Consider the following 13,202-nt stretch of genomic DNA (forward strand, 5'->3'; position numbering starts at 1 on the left):
GTGGGGGGTTCTCCCCAGCCACCAGCCAGCACCCTGCCCCGCACACCCATGGGCGATTCCCTGCACTGACCTCGCCCCTCCAGCCTCTTCCTGGTCTCAGCTGTAATGATGGGGTGTCATGGTCCCGTGAGGGACAGGTGTGGATGGGAACGCCTGACACTGTTTGTGAGAGCTTATCTGTACCGCGCCACGGCGGTTTTTATGAAAGAAGTGATTAAGAAGGTCTGGGACATTGGGGAAGGTCTGGTCACAGATCTTGGAGGCGTGTTTGTGTTTTTGCTGTTGCAAAACCAGCTTCCTCAGTGACCGAAACCAGGCTGCTGTGGCTGGAGCTCAGGAAGGGCTGGCGTGAGCTGGGAACAGAAATGCTGGGGAAGCACCTGAGCTCCTGAGGGCAACACGTGGGGAGCAGCACCCCTCTCCCTGCCCCTGCGCGGAATTGGCTGTGTCAGACATGCCTGGCAAAGCGTGTGTTTACCTAAAAATCCATGAATAAAGTGCATCTTCAAGCACCAGCGGATGGAGCCAGCCTCGTGCTCCAGGCGGGACTTTGTTCCAAAGCTGCTGCAGGTGTGGCTGGTTCTTGGCAGCTTGGATGTGCCGCTGGCACTGGTGGGAGAAGGTGGCGGGCTGTGACAGCTCGCTCAGGCTACGGCTGATGAACCGTAAGGACTTCAACGGTCTTGGACCTTTTTCAAATAGATTGTCCTATCTCATTTCAAAAAGATAGCAAGTCTTGGCCCTATCAGACACGTTTTATGAACTTCTTTCTGCCTTTGCCTCACTCCTCATGCTCATGGGAGGTGTCTTGTAATCCCAGAAGCTGGTGACTGAAACTCACTGAATCTCAGAACACACAGAGCTGCTGGATCTTCGGTGCCCGCTCAGAGCTCTGGAAATCTCCCAGGGCAGCAGTGCTCTGGTGTCTGGGAATCACCTGCATGGGTGAGATTCCCTTCCTCCCCTCCTGCCTACCACCGTTCGGCTCTGCTTCCCCCGGCCGTGCTCGTCCCCTCTGGCAGCCTGTGTGTCCAGATGGCTTGGTCACCCCTGCACCTCAGTGCGCCAGGGGATGGGGAAGCGGCGTATTTGTCAGGCGGAGATGTCAGTGGGCTCTGGCAGGCTGCAGGAGGGAAAACCACCTCCCAGACCTGGCGTTAAAGCCCCAGCCTGGGCAAGCGAAGACCTGCTGGGAACAGCTCAACCACAAAGTGCCACAGGCAGCAGTGACTGCTCGGACCGATGGACACTGCTGGGCTCAGGCCTGTGGGGACCCTCCTGCCCTGAAAGCTCCTGCAGCAGGTCGCCGGTTCACGCCATGCAGGGCAAGGGGCAGGGTGAGGCCTTTACAAGGCTGCAAGTACCAGAAAACTGGAAGGTTTCCCACTCCGTGCTGCAAACAGAGCAGAATGACCCATCCCCAGTGACAGGAGCCCCTGCCTGCACCTTCCCCTCCGGGATAAACCAACAGCAAAGCCATTTCTGAAGTTTGGGTTGATTTGGGCAATCTGGGATCCAGGGGAGAAGATTTTTGTGCAAGCTGCTGTCAGACAGCGGTGGCAGCAGCGGCGCCCGGCTGATGTCGCTCCCTGCAGGATCCCCAACACCTCTGCCCTCAGAAAGCCCGTGCAGATCCACTATGGGAATCGCTCACACAGGGGATGTGTTCCCCGTGAGCGGGGATGTACGGACCCCACGTTCTCTGCCTCTTGTCTGCAGGCGGGCGCTCACCCTGGGAGTGTCTGCAGGGACGATGATCTTGGTCACCCCCTTTCTGAGAGCCCCTAGAGCCACGGCTGAGCAATGTGGGGCTGTATCCAGCCAAGGTGTGACGTGACCACAGGCTGAGCACATCGGCTGGGACAGACATGGACCTTGCAAAAGGTCTGCGAGTGACCATGAGCTGTGTGCTGGGCTGGCCAGTGCTGCCACTGGGGGCTGAAGCTTTTTTGCCTATATTCAGCGGGTTTTTCAGATAACCCTCTCATTCTATTTTTAGGCCACGTGCTGACTTAGGGTCCCTTTTTGCTCTTGTGCTTGGCTGTATCACAGGTTCAAATCCTTTCAATTTTTGGGATCCTCAGATACCTACATGTTTGGAAGGAATTTGAGGAGAAGACAAGCAAATGGACATTTTGGCTTCTTTATTAATATTCAAAAAAAAGGTTAGAAAATTATTTTTTTAGGGCATTTTGATGGAATACTAGAAACCGCTAAAGGCCTTTTTGCCATCTCTCCTTCCTCCCAAGAAGGCCTTCAGAGGAACAGAAAGCTGGGCTTAACGTGTGAGAAAAGTGGAGAAGGTGCTGGGAGCATCTCCTGCCTTGAGTGGGTTTTGAAGCTTTCATCTCCATGTGCATCCTGGAGAGAGCAGAGGGGCCCGAGGGTGGTTCCAGTCCTCCTGAGGCTGCTGTGGCCGGGCTCAGTGGGAGAGCTTGGCCGGCAGGGCCAGGGCACCTGCCAACACCCAACAGAAACACCTGAGATCAGAAACCTCCCAAGCAGCCTATGTTTTACTCTTTTTAAGGTCAACTCCCTGAAAAGCGCTGGGCTTGGTCACTGTCCGAGGAGCAAGCTGCCCGGCTCTTGTGTCCCCAGCAGCCCCTTGCCCGCGCCTGTGATGAGCCAGAGCAGCGCACCAACCCCAGTGCTGCGGGAGCTTCACCCCCTCAAGAGCTTGCTGTGCTCTCCCCATTAGGTCTCTAAGGTTTCCCAAAGCAGCTACTGCTCCTGAGGTCACGGGGCACGGAGCCACCACACTGATGTGGGGTCGGGCACAGCCAGCGCAGTGCTCCTGCAAGGCAAACCAGACCAGTCCCGCCACCGTGCCTCCCCCAGCACGGGCGAATGCTGCAGAGACACCATGCTCTGTGCTTGGTCTGCAACCAGGAGCAGACAGTGCGACCCAGAGGCCCGAGGTTTGTATGTATTTTAAAACTCCTCATGTGTGCCAGAGGTCTTGGGATAGTGCCCAAAGAGCAAAGGAAAAACTTTCCCCTTGTCCTTTCCTCTCCTCTCCTCTCCTCTAATCTGGAGTCCCGTCTCCAATGACACTGCGATCTGACCTCCTCTCCCAGCTCCCGGGGTGGGTGGCACGGCCCTTCAATGAGGTGCCAAGGTACACACAGTGAGACTCTGCCGTGCGTCAGTCGTCTGAAGAGGACTTTTGAAGTGCCACAGAGTCCTTGGAGGCTTCCAGTCCTCTGTCACCAAGCTCTGCAGTGTTTATATCCACTCCAGCCTGTGTGTGGTGAGACTGGCCGGGGTCAGCCCGGGCACACGGGAGGGCAGAGCTGCTGTATCTCGCCTGCTCGGGCTGACCTGGGTCCCAGCCTGCAGCACCCAACCAGCGCTGGCACAGCCCAGCTCACCCAGCACCCAACTGGGGCAAAACCCCCATTCTGGCCCTGTGCTGGGATGCCGGAGGGTGCCGTGCCAGCAAGACCAGATGCTTGGCAACACCTGGAGCCAACATGGCCATTAGCGCTGCCCATACATGACTGCAGGCAGGTGGAGGGGTCTTGTCCTCAGGCTTTGAGGAGTCTGCTGCTCCTGCAGCCCAGCCCTATGGGAGGGCTCACTCCTGGCAGCCAGAAGGCAGCATGGCTGGTGTTTTGGTGCTTGGGCACAGCCTGACCATGGGAGAGGTGCAGGAGGAGAACCAGAACCACGACTAGGGTGAGAACAGGACTCAGCCCTTCTGCTGGCCCTGAACGTCCTTCGCTTGTCCCAGTCCACCTGGGACCTCTGGCCACCGCAGCCCAACGCCTGTCAGCTCATCTCGCATTGGGCACCAGATGCACAGCAGTGTGCTGGGAAGTTTCTCCCTGATGGCTCTGGTGTGGCTGTGCACCGCGGTGCTGCCTCCCGCAGTCCTGTGCACGTGGCTGTAACGCAGCCCAAGGGAGTAACCAGAAACACTGAACATCACCAGAAACACTGAACATCCCCAGGAGCACAGGAGATGGAGCATGGACATTCACAGCCCCTCTCTCCAGATGCCTGTCCCATGCCCAGCTGTCTGGAGCCATGGTCCCAAATGTCACACCACTCCTGTATGGGAGCTGTGCTCCATCTCTGGTCTGGGGCCATGCCGCCGGTGTTGCTGCTAAGCAGTGCTGCTGGCCTGGCTGAAAATAGCCCAAAGCTAATTTTAACCTTGGCAGTGTTATATTTTTTCAGGTCATGGGGGTGGGTGGTGGGGAGGACAGGGCAGGGGCATGTACGGGCATGGGGTGTGCGGGGAAGTGCGCACACGGGTGCCTGCACAGACATCGATACTCGGGAGAGGCACCCCAGGTATGATAACAGGGGATCTGTTCCTGTCATCTCAGCACAAAACCAGACCGTGGATTAAGAGAAGACTTTAGTGTTCCCTTCCCTCCATATAGCGAAGTCTGCACAGGGCAGGACATTTATAGCTGCCCTCCCTTATGAGGAGCTCTCTGGGGTTTCACTCCGGGGTGACACCCGGGCTGTGCTCTGGTGCTGCTGCAGGGAGGAGGCTGCAGAGTCTGCCTGCCCTACATGTGCTGCACAGCCCCCGTATCCCTGCGGTCTGGGAGCCACCATTGTGCAAATTAGGAGTGGTAGCCATGGTGCTGGACACCTGCAGCACCATCGGTGCTCCTCGGGGCCACCACATTTCTCTGTGAACAGCAGACAGGAGACGCCTCTTGTCCTGGTGTCGCGCTGCATCTCTTGGTACCTGTGTCGAAAGACTCCAAAGACTTTGCTCAGTGCTACCGTAACCGTTACTGCAGCCACAGGAGCTCGACAAGGAGGAAAGTCCCTCCTTTGGAGAGGTGCCATGTGTACATTGGTGAACTTGCCCCAGGCTCTCCATCAGCTCCCTGGGTCCATTTTTCACACTTGGCTTTACAATCTTGCTTCAAGAAGGAGATAAAGAGCTACCCAACAGGATCCCGACAGCAAGGACCTCTCCATGGAGAAACTCTGCACCAAATGGGCATCATGGACCAGTTCGTGGGCAGCACTAGGGAAAAACTGCAGGCAGCCAGTGTCCGTCCCCCAGAAAGAGCCAGGCCAGGGCTCACGGCTCCAGCTGCAGTGAGGTCCCTTCTCACCCGGGGCAGCTGCATCTGGTCCCACCCAACTGCTCCCTAACCCCCCGGGGACAAAGAGTCTTGGGGCTGAGACACCGTGGTGGGGCTGCCCTGTTTCCTGGCCGGTATGTCATAGTCTGAAGGCACCATAAAAAGAGCCGAGGTGGCTCACCGCAAGGACAGCCATCAACACAGCCGAGACACTGCCTGGAGCAGATCCTCCAAGACTGTTATTTAAGGCTGAGGGTCACGATGAGTGATAAACCCACCCTTGTCCCAGGGAACCTACTGCAGCAAGAACTCCTTAGACTGCGGAAAACTCACTAATGAGGAAAGAGAAAGCAGAGCAGAGTTGGTGCTGGTGCCCTGGCCGGGGTGGCTGAGTGCAGCATGGATCCCAAAGCTGCTCCCGCCAGCCGCTGCTGGAAAAAGATCCCTGGCCTCCTCCTGAGGTGCTCTGGGGAGCCCTTTCTCTCGACATCAGAACAAAACCAAACTGCAGGACAGAAAAATCCTCTGGAGGGGCTGATGGGTTCAATGACCCTCACTTTACTTGGACCTTCTGGGTTGAGGATGCTCGGGATGAGGCTTTGGCCATGGAGTTTAGATGGGAGCACGGGCATCTGGAGGAAAGCCCAAGGGAGTAGCTCTGTCTCCATACCGGTACCAGACCACGTTCACCATGTCACCATGTCACTGTGTCACCATGGTGGTAGCCAGTAGCAATGTCCCCTGTGAACACCAGCTACTAGGGAAGGTGTAGTGTGACCCTGTTTCGTGAGGTACAGGGACCAAAGGGAAGGGACATGTCTGGATGGCACCACCAAAGTGCAGGAGAACTGGTCCGTCCAGGAGCTACCACTCTGGCCACTCTCCAAAAAGCCTTGGCTAAGCAAGCAAGTCTGAGCACCCACGGAAGAGGGATTGTCTCCCCTCTGATCTTCCTGTCCTCTGAAATAGAAGACCCAGGTTTCATTTATTTGCTTATAATTGTCCTGGCTTGAATATGAGTGTTGAAAGTTCCTGCCTCTAGTTCTAGGGAGAGATTTACAATGAATGGATACAAGTAAATGGGACGGCGAGCAGACGAAGCTGATTCAGGGTTAGGGCCAGCACACTGCCATGGCCACCGTGGGCTGTAGGCCTGCGAGGGTGCGGCTGCTGTGCCACATTCGCCACGGTCACCGCTGCTGTGCCTCGGCCCAGCGGGGCTTCACGGGGAGGTGTGTGCTCCCAGGGCCCCAGCTCCGACAGGCGAGCGATACGCAAATCCATACCAGCACGGCAGCCTGGCTGGGTGATCAAGGGGTTGTTCTTTTATCCAGCTGCAACCCAGCATCATTTTTCATCCTTGCCATGGGAGGGCTGAGCCTCCTCTGCCTGGATGGATCCCTGGGGCTCAGCACCATTCTCCAGCAGGACTGACAGCCAGGACCTCATCTTGCACGAGACAAATGTGTGGCAGGAGTCAAAAGAGCCAGAAAGCCTCTCATGTGAGAGCTGACAGCTTGCAGGTTGCTTGGTTCAGTTGCTTGGTTCACTCCATCAGTGCCAGCGGCATTCTGGTGTGAGCTGCTCTGGCCCAGTGGGCTGCAGCATCTCCAGCGACTGAGGCTTGAACTTCCGCTGGCCTAGGGTCAGCTTAGGCAGGATTTAACCCTGACCTTAAAGAGGCCCTAGATTCTGATTCAAATACTCACCCTCCTTTTGGAACACATGGCTGAGCATGAGGACTTGAGGGCAACCCTGGAGCACTCTCCGGTACAGTATCACTGAGCAGAGCACTGGCCACTTCATGCCACCTGTCTGGAGGGGGTCACTTCCAACCCTGGAGCACGTGAAAGAGCAGAGACTGCCCTGATTTATAAAAGCTACAAGCCTGTGTCATTGCTGAAGCCACTCAGGCAGTATCAGAGGCCTGGGGGGACCCTACAGTCCCGACATACCCAAGGGCCTCCAGGGTTCTTGTCCAGACTGGCTGGAGTCAGTGGGGCCATACAAAGAACAAACCTTGAGCCAGGGTCCATTCCTCACCTCCACACCATGATGTGCCCTCTGGTGCACCAGCCCGGGTGCACACTCACCCTGCGGAGCACACACTCCTCTCTTTGGAGAACACACATCCCCTATGGAGGACATTGCCCTATGGAGAACAAATCACCCCTATGGAAGATACACCACCCCTACGGAGAACACCCCACCCCTATGGAGAACAACCCTCTGGAGATGAGTCCACTCCTATGGAGGACACAGCACCCCTACAGTTCGCAGTACAAGCCCTTATAGGGGTGAGGCCAGGGGCCCGAGGGGTGACTGCTGCTGCTGGAAACCACACATGGAGCCGGGGCAGGGAAGGGGAGCCCCGGGGATGCCAAGGCTGAACTGATAACAGGGAGACAGGACCAGCCATCCTCCGGCAGTGGAGAGCCGGGGGCAGGCTCCTTCTCTCGGTGCTGTGGCGAAGTTGGAAGCTGCGTATCAGCCACATCTGAGGGGACTCATCACCGACACACCACTAAGGGTGATGCGACCCGTGGTCAGTGGCTGTTAATGGGGCAGCAGCTGGTTCCCCTTACCTTTGTCCACAGCACAGGCAGGGCACGGGCAGACCCTCACCTGCTCTCCTTGCCCATGACAGCTGCCTGCTCCCTCTGCCAGGCTCTGGCAGAGCTGTGGTGGCTGCCAGGGAGGTGGCAGTGGCAGGGGGTGACGGGGAGGTGGCAGTGGTGGGGGTGACGGGGAGGTGGCAGTGGCCGGGGGTGACGGGGAGGTGGTAGTGGTGGGGGTGATGGGGAGGTGGCAGTGGTGGGGGTGATGGGGAGGTGGCAGTGGCAGGGGGTGATGGGGAGGTGGCAGTGGCAGGGGGTGATGGGGAGGTGGCAGTGGCAGCAGGCGATGGGGAGGTGGCAGTGGTGGGGTTGATGGGGAGGTGGCAGTGGTGGGGGTGATGGGGAGGTGGCAGTGGCGGGGGTGATGAGGAGGTGGCAGTGGCGGGGGTGATGAGGAGGTGGCAGTGGCAGGGGGTGATGAGGAGGTGGCAGTGGCGGGGGTGATGAGGAGGTGGCAGTGGCAGGGGGTGATGAGGAGGTGGCAGTGGTGGGGGTGATGGGGAGGTGGCAGTGGTGGGGGTGATGGGGAGGTGGCAGTGGTGGGGGTGATGGGGAAGTGGCAGTGGCGGGGGTGATGGGGAGGTGGCAGTGGCAGGGGGTGATGGGGAGGTGGCAGTGGTGGGGGTGATGGGGAGGTGGCAGTGGTGGGGGTGATGAGGAGGTGGCAGTGGCAGGGGTTGATGGGGAGGTGGCAGTGGTGGGGGTGATGGGGAGGTGGCAGTGGTGGGGGTGATGAGGAGGTGGCAGTGGCAGGGGGTGATGGGAAGGTGGCAGTGGCAGGGGTTGATGGGGAGGTGGCAGTGGTGGGGGTGATGGGGAGGTGGCAGTGGTGGGGGTGATGGGGAAGTGGCAGTGGCAGGGGGTGACGGGGCTCTGCTGTGCCCGGTCCCACACCAGCCCCTTGCCACATGGGCAGTGACCCAGGAAGGTTAGTCCACACTGAGACACACACCCCAAAATCGCCCTGGGTCAAATTACCGGGCTCATCTCACCAGCTGCTATTTCCTTCTGTCCCAAAGCCAAGCGAGAAGCTTGTAGAAAACAAGAACGTGTCAGTCACAGGGTGCACTGAGTCAGAGAGCTCCTGGGCTGGGGACACGCAGGGCTGCTCATGGCAATGGGCTCTCTGCAGTGTCCCCAGCTGGGAGGGACAACCCATCCTAGCAGGTGGAAGGCGGCCAACTTCTCCCTGATGACTCCCCCAAAGTATCTGCCTCCCTGGGCAGCCTTCCCAACGGGACACCGCTGCCTGGCCAGAAGCCAGTTTGCATCCCTGGTTTCAAAAGATGTTTTGGTGTCTCCTGGCAGAAAGCTGCTGGTGACCCAAATTCTAAACATAGAAGCAAATCCATTTTTTGTAACGAAAGCAAAACATCTGTACCATGTTCATCTTTGGGAAACAAGTCTTTTTGTCAGAGAAGTGTAAATGTAACACCCAGATTTCTTTTGGGTGAGGTCACCTCCTGGCAGTGGTCATTCTCAGAGCGCTCTCACAGTTATTTGCTCCAGGTAAACTCCTCCATGCTCCTTCACTGCTGGAAAGCCACACTCAGAGCCTACAGCAAATCCCAGTCCTGGGGCTGCAGCTCGTCGTGTGATGGACCGTCCTCACGCGACGGGCAGCTCCTCGGGATGGAGGTGCGGTGTGAAGCCTGCCCGCTGCCCGCTGCGTGGGCAGAGCAGCTGGGGACGGCTGGAAGCCTGGTCCCCACCTCTGCCCTGCACCTTTGGGTGCCACGCGGGCTGTGGGCATCTGTTGGTGGCACAAGGAGGTTTCCTGGGGCTGGAGGGCTGTGATTGCCCCACAGCTGTGATCAGCTTCAATCCCCTCCACACCTCACTCAGGCTGGCATCCCTCATCCAGCTCCAGCAGCGCAAAGCAGCTGCTGCCCACTGCAGAACACATCGCTGTCCCTGTCCCATAGACATACGCAGAGTCCCCAGGGGAGGAGCTGTCCCCAGCCTTGAATTAATCATGGGTTCCCTGAATGCCCAGCTCCTCATAAAGCCCAAGAAGCCTCACATCTCTTCTCCAGCACAGGCTGGGTGGGTGGGCAGAGGTTTCTGCACTCACCAGGTGGGTTAGGGTTAGGGTTAAGGTTAGGGTTAGGGTTTAGGGTTGGTTTAGGCTGGGAGCCGATGCCAGCAGTGGAGCAAGGACAGGATGAGGCTGCACAGCCCCATGCTGGGAGCAGTGGGGTCCCGGCCACCAGGCAGCAAGTGACCAATGGTCATAACAACTCCAGTTTAATGACCACCTGAGCCACAACACGTCCACAGAGTCCTAGCCCCTGAAGGGACTGAATTGGACCCTTCGCCTGTGCCTGACCCAGCATGGTTGGGTTTCCTTGGTAGTGTCCCTTTGATGCCAGTGGAGAGGGAGAGGAGAGGAGAGGAGAGGAGAGGAGAGGAGAGGAGAGGAGAGGAGAGGAGAGGAGAGGAGAGGAGAGGAGAGGAGAGGAGAGGAGAGGAGAGGAGAGGAGAGGAGAGGAGAGGAGAGGAGAGGAGAGGAGAGGAGAGGAGAGGAGAGGAGAGGAGAGGAGAGGAGAAGATAACTCTGTGGAGCCCTGTGGATCTGAGATGGAGTCCATCTGGGCCAGCCAGGTCTTGCGTGTCTCTGGGGTAGTAGAGCGGTGGCAGATACCATGCTAGGTAATAATAATCTTCCTCTCGCCACTAAGCCCCAGCAAGACTCTGCTGAGATTTCTCAGCGTCTGGTAGTTTGTCCCAGTTTAAGTGAACTTTGAGAAGAGTGAGTAGATGCAGAACAGACACCAACAGACACCAACACCTCCTGTCCCCGGTCCCACTGCTCAAGGAGACAGAACTGCTTGCAAGGAGAGCAAGGAGGATTTTTAATGATGTAAACCAGTGTACGTTGCCTTTCCTTGATCTAGGACACAGAAAACCAACTTCAGGCAGGAGCTCTCAGGCAAACCCATCCCAAGGGACAGGCAGCATGGAAACAGCAGCCTGAGGAGCTGAAGCCTGGCAGAACGGGGATGCCGGAGATGTGGGTTGTTGATGGCAGCTCCCAGGCCACCTCAGTGGGGCTGGGGGGTGTCAGGGTTTCTGGGCACATCCCAGGCTCCTGGAGTTGGTGCCCCAAGGGCTCACAGGGGAGTGGGGTGGCTGCACAGGGTGTCCTTCTGGGGAAGGAGAAAGCGCAGCTTCTGCTCGTCTGATTTTTCTGTCCTCTATTGTTTCATGCAGAGTGTGTATTTAAGAACTGTCTCTGTGCATCACACGTGTCTTCATTAACTGCTCTTCCTAGCCCTGGCTGATGAGCACACAGCTCACAGAATGACAGCAAGCCAGGTGGCTCAAAGGGACGGTGGCCTGCAGGCACCTGGGAACTGTGAGAACCTCGGCTGCTGCTGCCCCATACCCCCAGGACACGCAGGCTGTGAAATGCCTCTGCAGGGTGCTCAGCAGTCACCTGTGTGACCCAGCATCACCAGGAGAAATGACTGGGGCAGCGCTCCTTGGGCTTGGGGAAAACTCATGCCAGGGATGCCAGGACCAGCATCTGCTTGGGATGCAGTGAGGTGATCCCAGGGACCTGCAGGGAAACCAGGGCAGGCAACTGGGGCTGGAGGGACGCCCTGGGACACCCATTCCTCCTGAATGCTGGATGCTGTTCTTGGAGGGCTTTGTAAAGGTCCAGTTATACTCCTGTGTTTCCTGATCTCTTTTATTTTTTTAAGTAGCTGGACAGAGCATATATATATATGTATGTATGTATATGTATTTTTTTTTAGTCAAGGACAGGTAAATGATGAGAGCCCTGACTGATTTGCATGCCATTTGTTGGGTGAAACAAGTCATGTGCACTCCATGCCAGCCCTGCACTTAGCCAGGAGCTCTCAGTGCTGCTTCCCAAAACTTCTTGGGTGAAGCAGAAGCCAATGTGATCACTGTCCCATTTCCAACAGTCACCCAAATACTCAGAGTGCTGAATCTGCACAGCAGAGCCCCGGGCGCCTGCTGGCGTAGACTGACACGGTGACATGCCAAGGCTACAGCTCACTCTCCATTACCTGCAGGCAGGTGATGTGCAGGCAGCTGCCTGCTCCCCTCTCCAGGCACAGCCAGCTCGGGCCCTGCAGGCTGACTCACCGCAGCGTGACATTGCCCAGTGACCCCATGGCCTGGAGCCCAGCTCAGGTCATCCCCTTGGCTGGGGTGGGTGTCCCTGAAGCCCACGCTAGCATGCCACAGAGAAGTTACTGAAGTAACTCTGTTTTTCTTTCCCATATTCAGTATCAGCAGACACTGCTTACCCTGGGGACCAAAGGCAAAGCCGCTCCGACGTCCGCAGGCTCTTGCTGCCAGGCCTGCAGCACAGCCACTCAGCAGAACGACACGGGCTCCAGTGCAGGGTGGTAGCTCTGTCACTGCAGGCTGGGACACGCATGACGGCTGGGTGACCACCGCTTCCTGACAGCTGTTCCTTGCGCTGGCGAGATTAAAGGCACCATTTCCCACTGCCACCAGCGCTTGAGCCCACGGTCCGCAGCACCCAGGGCCAGGCCCAGCAGCCTCTGCTGGCTGCCCCAGGCTGGTGCACGGCTCACACCTCTGCTTTATCACATTTGTAACAGCTTCTCCCCAGCAATAAACCACTGTGGCTCATAACTGCAGTGAGAAGGGGGCTGCCTCCCTTTTCTTGCAGTAAAAGACCAGGGAATGGTGCAGCGGAGACTGAAGCAGCTCCCATCTCAATGGGGAGAGTAATTCCATAAAATCAGCCCCTTAGGGGACGTGCCAGTGCAAATTGAACAATTTACCTGGGAGAAATCTAACCCTAGCAAGATTTGTTTTGATGCGTTTATTTATACCTACTCCTATATGGCAGCAGGATTAAAGGTTAAGCTCTGCACTCCTGCTGCAGCAAATAGAAGCCATGTTGTAATCACTCCGTGTGAAACAAGCACTAATAAAAGCAGCAAAATGGAACCCCACTGGCAGCATGGACCGTTGTCTTCAAGCAGGGACCAGACTGAGGGTCAAGCTTGCGTTATGCTGTAATTTCTGTGTCTCCTGCAGACGCCTGCACTGCTCTGACCCGCGGTGCTGAGCAGCTCCAGCTGTTCGTGGCATCAGCTGAAGCTGCCATTGCCAGCTGGCAATGCCCTCCATGGGACATCCCAAACGAGTGCATTTTTTGCCTAGAAATGTTTCAATGTTAATGGGCTCCTGATCCCTGCCCGGCAACGCAGGGTAAGAGCTCTGCCAGGTGGAGGCTCTCGTCCCGAGATGGTTTACACCCTCCTGCAAGATCCTTCAATTACAGAAGACTAAATGTTATTTAATTTGTGACTGTAGGTTGAATAAGACTCAATTAAATTTTGCCCCTTGTGAATTTGTGATGGGGAATTCTCACCTGTGGTACCAAATGAGTCCTAACTGTACCATGCATGACACAGACGCTTAAACTGCTCTATTAATGACAGTTTTAATAAGTGTTCTATCTTTATAGGGACAATTTCCTGCCGTGTGACAAGCTTGGCACGATGTCAAACCA

This window comes from Patagioenas fasciata, chromosome 16 (genome assembly GCF_037038585.1).
Source record: "Patagioenas fasciata isolate bPatFas1 chromosome 16, bPatFas1.hap1, whole genome shotgun sequence".
Lineage (NCBI taxonomy): Eukaryota > Metazoa > Chordata > Aves > Columbiformes > Columbidae > Patagioenas > Patagioenas fasciata.